Source organism: Myotis davidii, unplaced genomic scaffold (assembly GCF_000327345.1).
Source record: "Myotis davidii unplaced genomic scaffold, ASM32734v1 scaffold555, whole genome shotgun sequence".
NCBI classification, from domain to species: Eukaryota; Metazoa; Chordata; class Mammalia; order Chiroptera; family Vespertilionidae; genus Myotis; species Myotis davidii.
In genome coordinates this window covers 1237924-1247652 of record NW_006286315.1, presented here as the reverse complement: position 1 = coordinate 1247652, position 9729 = coordinate 1237924, and the positions used below count along the sequence as shown (strand labels likewise).

Below are 9729 nucleotides of genomic sequence, written 5' to 3'. Positions count from 1 at the left end.
CAGCTAGCCAGGCCAGGGCGGGCGGGCGCAGGGACTCCCTGGGGCTGCTGGCCCGCTCCGCGGCGTCCCGCTTATCACAGCTCCCACATCCTATGCCTGTCCGGTTTTCCGCGATGGCTGTTTTTGCAAGGAAAGGGGATTGTGAAGGGAGTCCAGGCGACGAAGAAGTCGCTGCAGGGCTCCTTGGTGGGTGACCTTGCTCTGCCTCCCTTGCGCCTTGGCTCACCAACGTCAGGGAATCCCTGCACCCACTCTCGGCCGCGCGCGCCGGGACCGGTTTGGGAGACAGTGACCTGCATGGCTTTGGGCCCAGCTTCATGCCATCTAGGATTTTGGTACAGTTGAACTCGCGGGTCACGTGAGCTCGGGGTTGGGCCCTTGTTTATGGGTGTGTGTGTGTGTGTGTGTGTGTGTGTCAGTTTCCCTCTACGTGTTCCCAGGAGGCCTCTCCACAGGTGTCAGGTGAAGAGCAAGCAGCTGTTAGCTTCTCCGAGCGTGGGCCTGAGATCCTCTGCGTCAGAATCACGGGGGCCCTCGTGGAAAGGGACGGCTCCTGGGGCCACTCGTAGAGCTCCAGACTCAGCAATTGTGGGATAAGCTCCCAGGTAATCCTCAGGCACACCTGCGGCTGAGAGCCTCTGTCCTAGAGTGAGGAGGATGGAGAAGCCGGGGCATCGCATTTAGACCAGTTTGTGTGTATTCTGGGACCTGCTGCTGGGCAGGGCAGTGTGTATTGGTACATTGTTTCTTCCCTCAGGGCTGACCTAAGGGTTGGGTAAGGAGAGGTATGCCAGCTCTGCCTTGTTCTCTGCACATTTCATTCGGAAAATTTTTCAAACATACAGAAGAGTTGAAGAAATTTTACAGTGAACACCCATAGAACACCAGCTAGAATGTGGAACACTGGACCATATTTTCATCATAAATCTAACCATCCAGCAGTCCATCTTATTTTTTTATGCGTGTCAAAGTTGTAAACAGTCTAGTTTCCTCCCAAATAATCATGCTAGTAATTAAGTGGAGTCTTGGAATTAACATAAGCCCTGGGTGTTTGAAAAATCTGTCTTGTCTCCCATCCTGAGGAGCTGGAGGTTTTTCCATGGATGGGCCTCTGGAACCAGGAAAGAGTTTTCAGTTTTCTTTCTTTCTTTTCTTTTTTCTTTTTCTTTCCTTTTTTTTTTTTAAACGTCTTTACCCAAGTCCAGGGATCCTTTTTAAAATTTTTATTTATTTATTTAATATCTTTTTATTGATTTCAGAGAGGAAAAGAGAGGGAGAGAGAGATGGAAACATCAGTGATGAGAGAGAATCATTGATTGGCTGCCTCCTGCATGCCCCCTACTGGGGATGGAGCCTGCAACCCGGGCATATGCCCTTGACCAGAATTGAATTTGGGGACCCTTCATTCCCCAGGCCGACGCTCTATTCACTGAGCCAAACCAGCTAGGGCCAGGAAAGTTTTACATGGCTCTTACAAAGATTTTAAACTGGCAATTTTAGATCACCTGAAGAGCACACACATGGATTGTGTGACAGAATAATACTTAAGGGACCAAAATTGTTTTGAGGGGGAGCTAATGGAATGTGCCCTGATGGCCCTAGCAGATCATGTTAGCAGTAATGGATTTATGTCATCAGCTTCCATACTCTGTTTCTGCTCTTTATACTATAAGCTGGCCCAGTTTGAACCTGCTGGTTTGGTATGTTTTCTAAAGCTCTAGGGCAGCGGTTCTCAACTTGTGGGTGGCGACCCCTTTAGGGGTCAAGCGACCCTTTCATAGGGGTCGCCTGAATACATCCTGCATATCAGATATTTACATTATGATTCATAACAGTAGCAAAAATACAGTTACGAAGTAGCAACGAAAATAATTTTATGGTTGGGGGTCACCATAACATGAGGAACTGTATTAAAGGGTCGCGGCATTAGGAAGGTTGAGAACCACTGCTCTAGGGGAACAGGGCTGTGTAGCCTGGTTGGTGAGCTTTGAGTCCCTTGGGCCCAGGTACTTTGTTCCATAGCCACAGACACCAACCCTAACCCTCTCTAATTGTCTGAGTGGGAGAGAAGAGACAGGTCCTGAGAAAATTCACCTCCACTTTCAGAAGCATATTTTTACTCATAGAGGACACAGAGAAGTGTGGCTGTTAAAGTTATGGCATCTTATGTTGATGTTTCTGTCCTTACGTGGAGGAATGAAGTCTTGCTGTTGAGAAGGTAGCAAGCACTGGGAACTCCTACAGAAAATGTTGGTCCTTAGTGGGAGGAGAGAGGAGAGCCAGGCCAGCAGTGGTGGCATGAGATTTATTGTGCCCCCATGAGGGGACTTGGAAATGGAATTCACAGAATGGAAGTGTGGTTTCTAGGACCCCACAAAGGGCTTCCGTTTCCTCATCTCTACACAATCAGGACTCTCCCAGAGAATTCCTGGGAAGACAACTCCCTGCATTGCAATTTAGTGCTGCAGAGGAGAGGGGGTGCTGGGCCGAACCCTGGGTCAGAACCCCTCCCCCTGAGAGGGCCACCCACCTAGGGACATATAGGTAGGTCACTCCTGAGCCTGCAAACCTGTCCCCTCCCCACTACTCTGTGAGTCAGCAGGCTCTGGTGATAATGGTGGGATCCTGGGACCAGAAATGCCCAGATTTGGCACCACACTGGAGGCCTTTCTCTTACTTCCAAGCTGTGTGACAGGCATTTGCCCTCCCAGAGTCTCACTTGGTACATCTGTGAAAGGTGCAAAGCAATGCCCAGGCCAGATGAAGACCTGTATCCCCTGTATGTGCTGAAAAGACTAGGGTCCCCTAATGTTAGGCAAAGTACAGAACCATGCATTGCAGGGTAAGGAAGTCAGTGACATTCTGATTCTTCCCATGAAAGCAGTTATGTTGTGGTTTTGGTGGCATAATTTTTCCAGAAGACATTTCTCAGCACCATTTTGGTGCTCCCGATCTGTGGGTGCTATGAGCTCCTGCATGTCTGTCTATTGGGTGACCCAGCACCATCTATTTTTACCACAAGGAGGTGTCATGAGGGTCCAGTAAAAACTGTGAACATGCTAGATACGTAATGTGTTCAGTAAGTGTTGATTCAGTCTGAATTCAGATCTATTCCAGTGTCTGCGTTTTTCCTTCAAGGAGAGCTGGAGGCCAGAGAAGGTAGAAGGTGGTGAAGAAGCATGGAGCGGTTTCCCTGGGTGGGGTCTGAGGAGATCCTAACCCAGCCGTGGGCAAACTACGGCCCGCGGGCTGGATCTGGCCCATTTGAAATGAATAAAACTAAAAAAAAAAAAAAAAAAGACCGTACCCTTTTATATAATGATGTTTACTTTGAATTTATATTAGTTCACACAAACACTCCATCCATGCTTTTGTTCTGGCCCTCCGGTCCAGTTTAAGAACCCATTGTGGCCCTCGAGTCAAAAAGTTTGCCCACCCCTGTCCTAACCCCTTACTAATTCAGGAAGAAGTGAAATATGGTTGTCCTAGTTTTAATTAGCATTAAGAGCAGTAGCCTTACAATTTACAGGTTGGGGAAGCATCAGGGAATGAAATTTCATTTGCAGTGTGCGCCCTTTGTAAGCGTTCTCCCTGGGTAGTCAGCACAGTGGCTGCGGGAGGTAGCACTGGCACGAAGCAGCCGAGGCTGAAGAATGGAGAGCAGGGCTCCAGACCCTGCTCCCCTGAAACTGCAGGGGCTGCGCGAAACGTGTGCTCTCCCAGCCCCATTGTGAAAACTGCTCCATGGAGTTGACTGTGACTCAAGAAAGGGTGTGTTCTTTTTTCTTGTCTGAATTTTTGGCCATAAACAAAAGCACTTCCATCAAGAAGCATGGACTGCATCTCCGCTGAGGCTCTGTTCTGGCCCAAAGGCTATGGGGAATGGGCATTTGGATTAGACATAATAGCATAGAAACCCTAGTTAATTTAACCCCAAACCTCACGGATTTGCTTATTTAACAATCATGTGCCATGTGCTGATACAAGTGGGAGAGTCCCAGTGTTCTCTGATGGGGAAGAGTGAGGGATGAAAGATTTCCTGGCAGGGAATTACAGGAAAGGGCCAGGTTTGCTGGATAGAGGGTGGGAGAGTGTTTGGAGGCTGAGAGAATGACCTGTGGAGGGGTCCATTGATGCGGGCAGAGAGGGATTTAGTTTGGAGACGGGCAAGTTACAGTCTAGGGAGGCTGGCGTGCAGTGTGGTAGAGAGAGACCAAGTCCAGACTTTTCTTTTTACCTGACCAGCAGATGAGATAGTGGATCTGAGAGCTTTTTGAACCATGACATTAATAATACTTGCTGACAGGTCAAGGATTAAGGTGCAGAGAAAAGTCTGGAAGGCCACTCAGACATGCATCATGGTGATAGGAGTAGTGATAACAAACAGGGCTCCTCCATATGCTATGCTGCCTGCTGTTCAGGCTACAATGTCTGTCCAATGTGGACAGGTCAGGTTACATGTATGTTTACCTGATTCTCCTGGGGAGCACGAAGGTCACGCTGTGACCCATTTCCCCTGAGTGTAGCCCCAGTCAAACTGGCCAAAGGGAAGCTGTGCCTGCTGTTGGTGGTGGCCATGCCCTGGAGGCTTCCCCACCTCCAGTAGCCACCTATTGATACCAGGACTCTTAGGGAGTCATGTTAGTACACTAGGCACAGTGCAAGATGTGGAGAGCCATGGGACAACCCCATTTCTCAGGCCCTCAGCTCACTCGGAGTAAAGGTGGATGTCCTTCAGTAGCTGAGGACCTGGCATATCACCCGAGCCGCCCGCTAAGCCTCACTCCCTCAGCTCTTCACATTCTCCTGGCATCCACTCTACCCAGCGCCCCCCCACGCCCCCCGCCCCCCGTGTTGAACTTAGCTTCTCTTTCCACAGCTTCACACAAGGCTTGCTCCTCACCTCTGTCCCATCTGCCTGAATGTTCCCTTCTCAGAAACCCTCCCTCCTTATAAGTACCACGCGCTAACCGATTGCGCCACTGGAGCTCCGAGAAACCCTCCCTCCTTAAAACAGCAGGCCACAGCACTCCTTGTCCTACTCTTTGTTCCTCCACAGCGAGCCTCCCTATCTGATGTGCTGTATGTTTGACCTATTGCTGTATTCTACAGGCCCCTCCCCCATGGAAGGTCCATTAAGGCAGATGTTGGTGTAGTGCAGAGGTGTAGGGACCATGTTCTGTCTGTGCTCCATCGCTCTAAGTGTGGAAAACACAGTTTGAATACAGAGTTGAATTCCCAACGGAATGTTTAGTAGTTAGGTTCTAAAGTCAGTTGGTCTATCTCATAAAGTCCTGGAGTGGCCTGTGAGCGCAGAGGCACTGACATTTCCCCTGAGGAGACAGCGTGTGCGCTCCTTGGTTCCGTTCCCCTTCTGAGCCCTGTCCTCTCTGAGATAAAATCGGGACTGGTCAGATCATCTCAGTGTTTTTTTCTCTCTTTGTTCTGGGTGCATGGAATCCATGTAAACTCACACGATGGAATAACACTGTGCAAAGAACTTGGTTGGAAGTGTACTAGTAAAATCCTGCTTAAGCATTTTTGAAAAACATTTGGTGGATGTGTGAAAAAAAGAGACAAGGCAGAGATAGGTGTAGCTGAAGGGGCATTGGGCGTGAGTCAGGGCATCTCTTGTAGCCACGGAGCAGCCGGGAGGCGCTTGCCTTGCCCACTGTTACTTCAGCATGTACCTGGTCCTGCCTTTGGAGGGTGCTTAGTAAATGTTTAGAAGACTAAATGAATGTCAGCTGAGACATTGGACTTTGTGATTCCTAATGACGTTTCCAGTCTGAAAGGTGGTCGGATGTATGACTCATAGAGCAATATACACGTGGCTAAAAATAAGGCAGTCCCAGATATAACGTGAGCTCCCATTTTTCCAAGGAGAAAATCCAAAATAGTTCTATCCCAACAGGCAGGGGTAGACTCTTCAGGTCAGATGCTCCTTTAGAGCAGTGGTTCTCAACCTTCTGGCACTTTAAATACAGTTCCTCATGTTGTGACCCAACCATAAAATTATTTTCGTTGCTACTTCATGACTGTAATGTTGCTACTGTTATGAATCGTCATGTAAATATCTAATATGCAGGATGGTCTTAGGTGACCCCTGTGAAAGGGTCATTTGACCGCCAAAGGGGTCGCGACCCACAGGTTGAGAACCACTGCTTTAGAGTGATATGAATTTAGTACAGTTTCCATATATTAGTTCTTGTAACATAATTTAAAATACTGATTAGATTTGTTCCCACTCTTCCCTCTCACCTTGTGGACTTCATGTCCTTGTTACAGACACCAGTTCATGTGATTGGCAGTGCAGGCTGACTGAGCACCCCTGGTACCTGAGCGAATCCACTGGACTGTTCTACTTATCTTTGTGTTTTTTTCCATCGGTCCTGTCACATGACTTCTTACTGTGTTCCCTTTAAAAGGGTGTTTATGGCAACATCTAGCCATTGCAATTATGAGATCAAATGCCAGGAATAATTACTTATCTGCTACATGCCTACTAGTTTTTGGCCTTTTTTCTTTTGACCGATTCTATCCAGAAGCATGCCATACTGCCACTAAAGTTACTGCAACTAATATTCTTCAACCAGCAGTACTTTGTTTAAAAGAATTGAGATTAGCCCTAGCTGGTTTGGCTCAGTGGATAGAGCATCAGCCCGCACACTGAAGGGTCCTAGGTTCGATTCCAGTCAAGGGCACATACATCGGTTGCAGGCTCGATCCCTGATCCCCAGCACTGGTTGGGATGCGTGCGGGAGGCAATCAATGTGTCTCTCTCACATTGATGTTTCTCTCACTCTCTCTCTACCTCCCTTCCTTCCACTCTCTTTAAAGAAAAATTTGTTTAAATCAATAGAAAATATCCTCAGGGGAGAACAAAAATAATAATAATAAAGAATGTGAATATTTTTTAAAAAAAGAATTGAGATTGCCCTGTAAAATTAGGAATTGAAATGATGCAGAGACAGGGCCCTCACTGAACTGAGAGGAATGAGGAGGCTATCCTGTCTAATAAAAGAGAAACATGGTAATTGGCGTACGACCGCTACCCTTCCCATTGGCTAATCAGGGCGATATATAAATTAATTGCCAGCCAAGATGGCGGCGGCAGCCAGGCAGCTTGAAACTAACATGAGGCTTGCTTGCTTCAGTGACAGAGGACTCCAACATTCCCCGCCTGCCGCTGCAGGCCTCTGAGCTGCAACTCTAAGCAACTGTGTAACAAATATAGAAGCTAAACAAAACCCCTGAAACCAGCTTTAGTCCGCAGCCGGCCTTCAGCCAGCAGGATCGCAACATTGTAAGCAAAGGCCAGAAACCTACTTTCAACAGCGGAGGCCTAAGAGCTGGAGCCAGCCAAAACCGGTTTGGCTCGGTGGATAGAGCGTCGGCCTGCGGACTCAAGGGTCCCACGTTCGATTCCGGTCAGGGGCATGTACCTTGGTTGCGGGCACATCCCCAGTGGGAGGTGTGCAGGAGGCAGCTGGTCAATGTTTCTCTCTCATCGATGTTTCTGGCTCTCTGTCCCTCCCCCTTCCTCTCTGTAAAAAATCAATAAAAATATATTTAAAAAAAAAAAAAGAGTTGGAGCCAAGTCTCAAAGCTAAAGCTGGCCCAGAATAAAAAATAAAGAAAAAGAAAAAAAGGAGCAGTTGGGAGCTTCAGTCACCCCCAGCCTGAAAACAGCCCTCAGCCCCTCACCCAGGCTGGCCAGGCACCCCAGTGGGGACCCCCACCCTGATCCAGGACACCCTTCAGGGCAAACCAGCTGGCACCCACCTGTGCACCAGACCTCTACCCTATATAGTAAAAGGGTAATATACCTACCAGCACCAAGATCAGCGGAGCCGCGAGGCCTCCCGGCACCGGGATCAGCGTGACAGGGGGCAGCGCCCCACCCCCCTGATCAGGCCTGCTCTGTGCCTGATAGGGAGGAGCTCCCCAACCCCCTGATCGCCCTGCGGCTCTGTGTGTGACAGGGTGTGGCACCCCCCCAACCCCCCCCAACGGGCCCTGTGACGGGGTAGAGCCATAACCTCCCCATCAGCCCTGCCCTGAGTGTGAGAGTGGCGGCACCCCAACCCCCCGATGGGCCCTGCTCTGTGAGTGACGGGGCAGTGCCCCCACCCCCTGATTGGCCCTGCTCTGTGCATGACGGGGGGGCACCGCAACCCCCCCATCGACCCTGCCTTGAGTGTGACAGGGGACGGGGCCCCCACCCCCCAATCGGCCCTACCCTGAGCGTGACTGAGGGTGGCATCACAACCTCCTGATCACCCTGCTCTGTGCATGACTGGGGGCAGCGCCCCAACTCCCCAATCGGCCCTGCTCTGAGCCCAACCAGGGGCTGCACCTAGGGATTGGGCCTGCCCTCTGCCCCCCGGGAGCAGGCCTAAGCCAGCAGGTCGTTATCTCCCCAGGGGTCCCAGACTGCGAGCGGGCACAGGCCGGGCTGAGGGACCCCCCCCCCCCCCCCGAGTGCACAAATTTTTGTGCACCGGGCCTCTAGTAATATATATTTAGGTATATATGGGAACTCGGCATGTGAAGGCTGAAAGACAAAGCTATTCTCTTGGAAATATAGAGGTTTGCTCTCCCCTGTGGACTGGGGGACTTGGGCAAGGCCTGGCTGCAGGCTGAACTCCTCCCCTGGGCCAGCTAGGCCAACAGGCATTTGTGTCTGAAATAAGACTCTTCCAACTGGGTAGCAGGGACTGTGTAGCAGCCACGTGGCTTGGCTGCACTAAAAGGCCTTGCACTTTTCCTGGGTCAGGATGGTATGTCATGCTCTCTGCTAACTGATGAAAATAGAGTCAATCCAAAGTTTGTTTTGTGTCAGCTTCCTGAAGGCAGAGGTAAGGATTTTTTCTTTTCGGGGCTCTGTTTTGATTGCCTAAGTAGTGTTGTTTAGACTCAACTCATTGCAATTCTAAAATTAGTTTGTCTTTTAGTTACCAAGTTCTGCCTGTCCAACAGGTGCAGATGACTTGTTTATTCACTGGTGGGTGCAGCTGTATCTGTTTTTCCATCCTTTACTCCTCATCCTCTCTTGTCTGTATGTACTTCCTCCTTCTGTGCCAGCAGTAGAACACAGAACGAAGCTCCTGAGTCCCATCCTGCCAGAGAGGCAGCCCTGAGGGCGGGAGGAGGTGGCTGAATGACAAGGTGAAGGCCTGAATTGTACTCCTAGCACTGGCTCCAGCTAGTGGCAAGCCCTGTAACCTCATTAGTCTCAGGTTTTTTGTGTCTGTTGGGTTTTTCTTACCTGCTCTTGTCTGCCAGGTGACCTGTTGGCTCTCCACTAGGGTCTCTGAGGCTAGAACTACCTTCGATGGCCTTTATGGTCCAACAACAGGTCTAGACCCTCAGTTTTACTGGAATATTGGGAGGTGACCTGGTACAGAGAACCAACTCATGCTACCAAACTCATATGGAAGCAATGGAAAGACCACACACCATCTTATGAGAGGAAAATGAGCAAACAGCCAGTGCTCCTGGGAGCATTTCTTTTCCTGTGGGGAAAAAACAGATTATAGTTAGAGTCACCCTCTGGACTGAGGAGGAATACACATAAACTTAGCACAATTATAGTGACCATTTTGAGGAAGGAACATCAAAGGAGCTGACCATACTAGAAACATTGGAAACTACACATAAATAAAAAGTTTCTGTATGTGTGTTTATATATAAAGAAATCATCTAAAATCCCACTCTCCAGAGAAA

The 9729-nt window shown here is 49.3% G+C and overlaps 1 protein-coding gene across 2 annotated transcripts in view; it reads left to right on the top strand.

The window, feature by feature from the left end:
* The window catches only part of CDIP1 (cell death-inducing p53 target 1), a 32820-nt gene that overhangs the window by 585 nt on the left and 22506 nt on the right, over positions 1–9729 (top strand). The window contains exon 1 of one of the 2 annotated variants that reach the window (XM_006757899.2): positions 8746–8861. The exons of the other annotated variant lie outside the window; for it this stretch is intronic. The gene's annotated coding sequence lies outside the window, so the exon portion shown is untranslated. Of the gene's footprint in view, positions 1–8745; positions 8862–9729 lie in introns of those variants that run through there. 2 annotated transcript variants of the gene reach the window in all.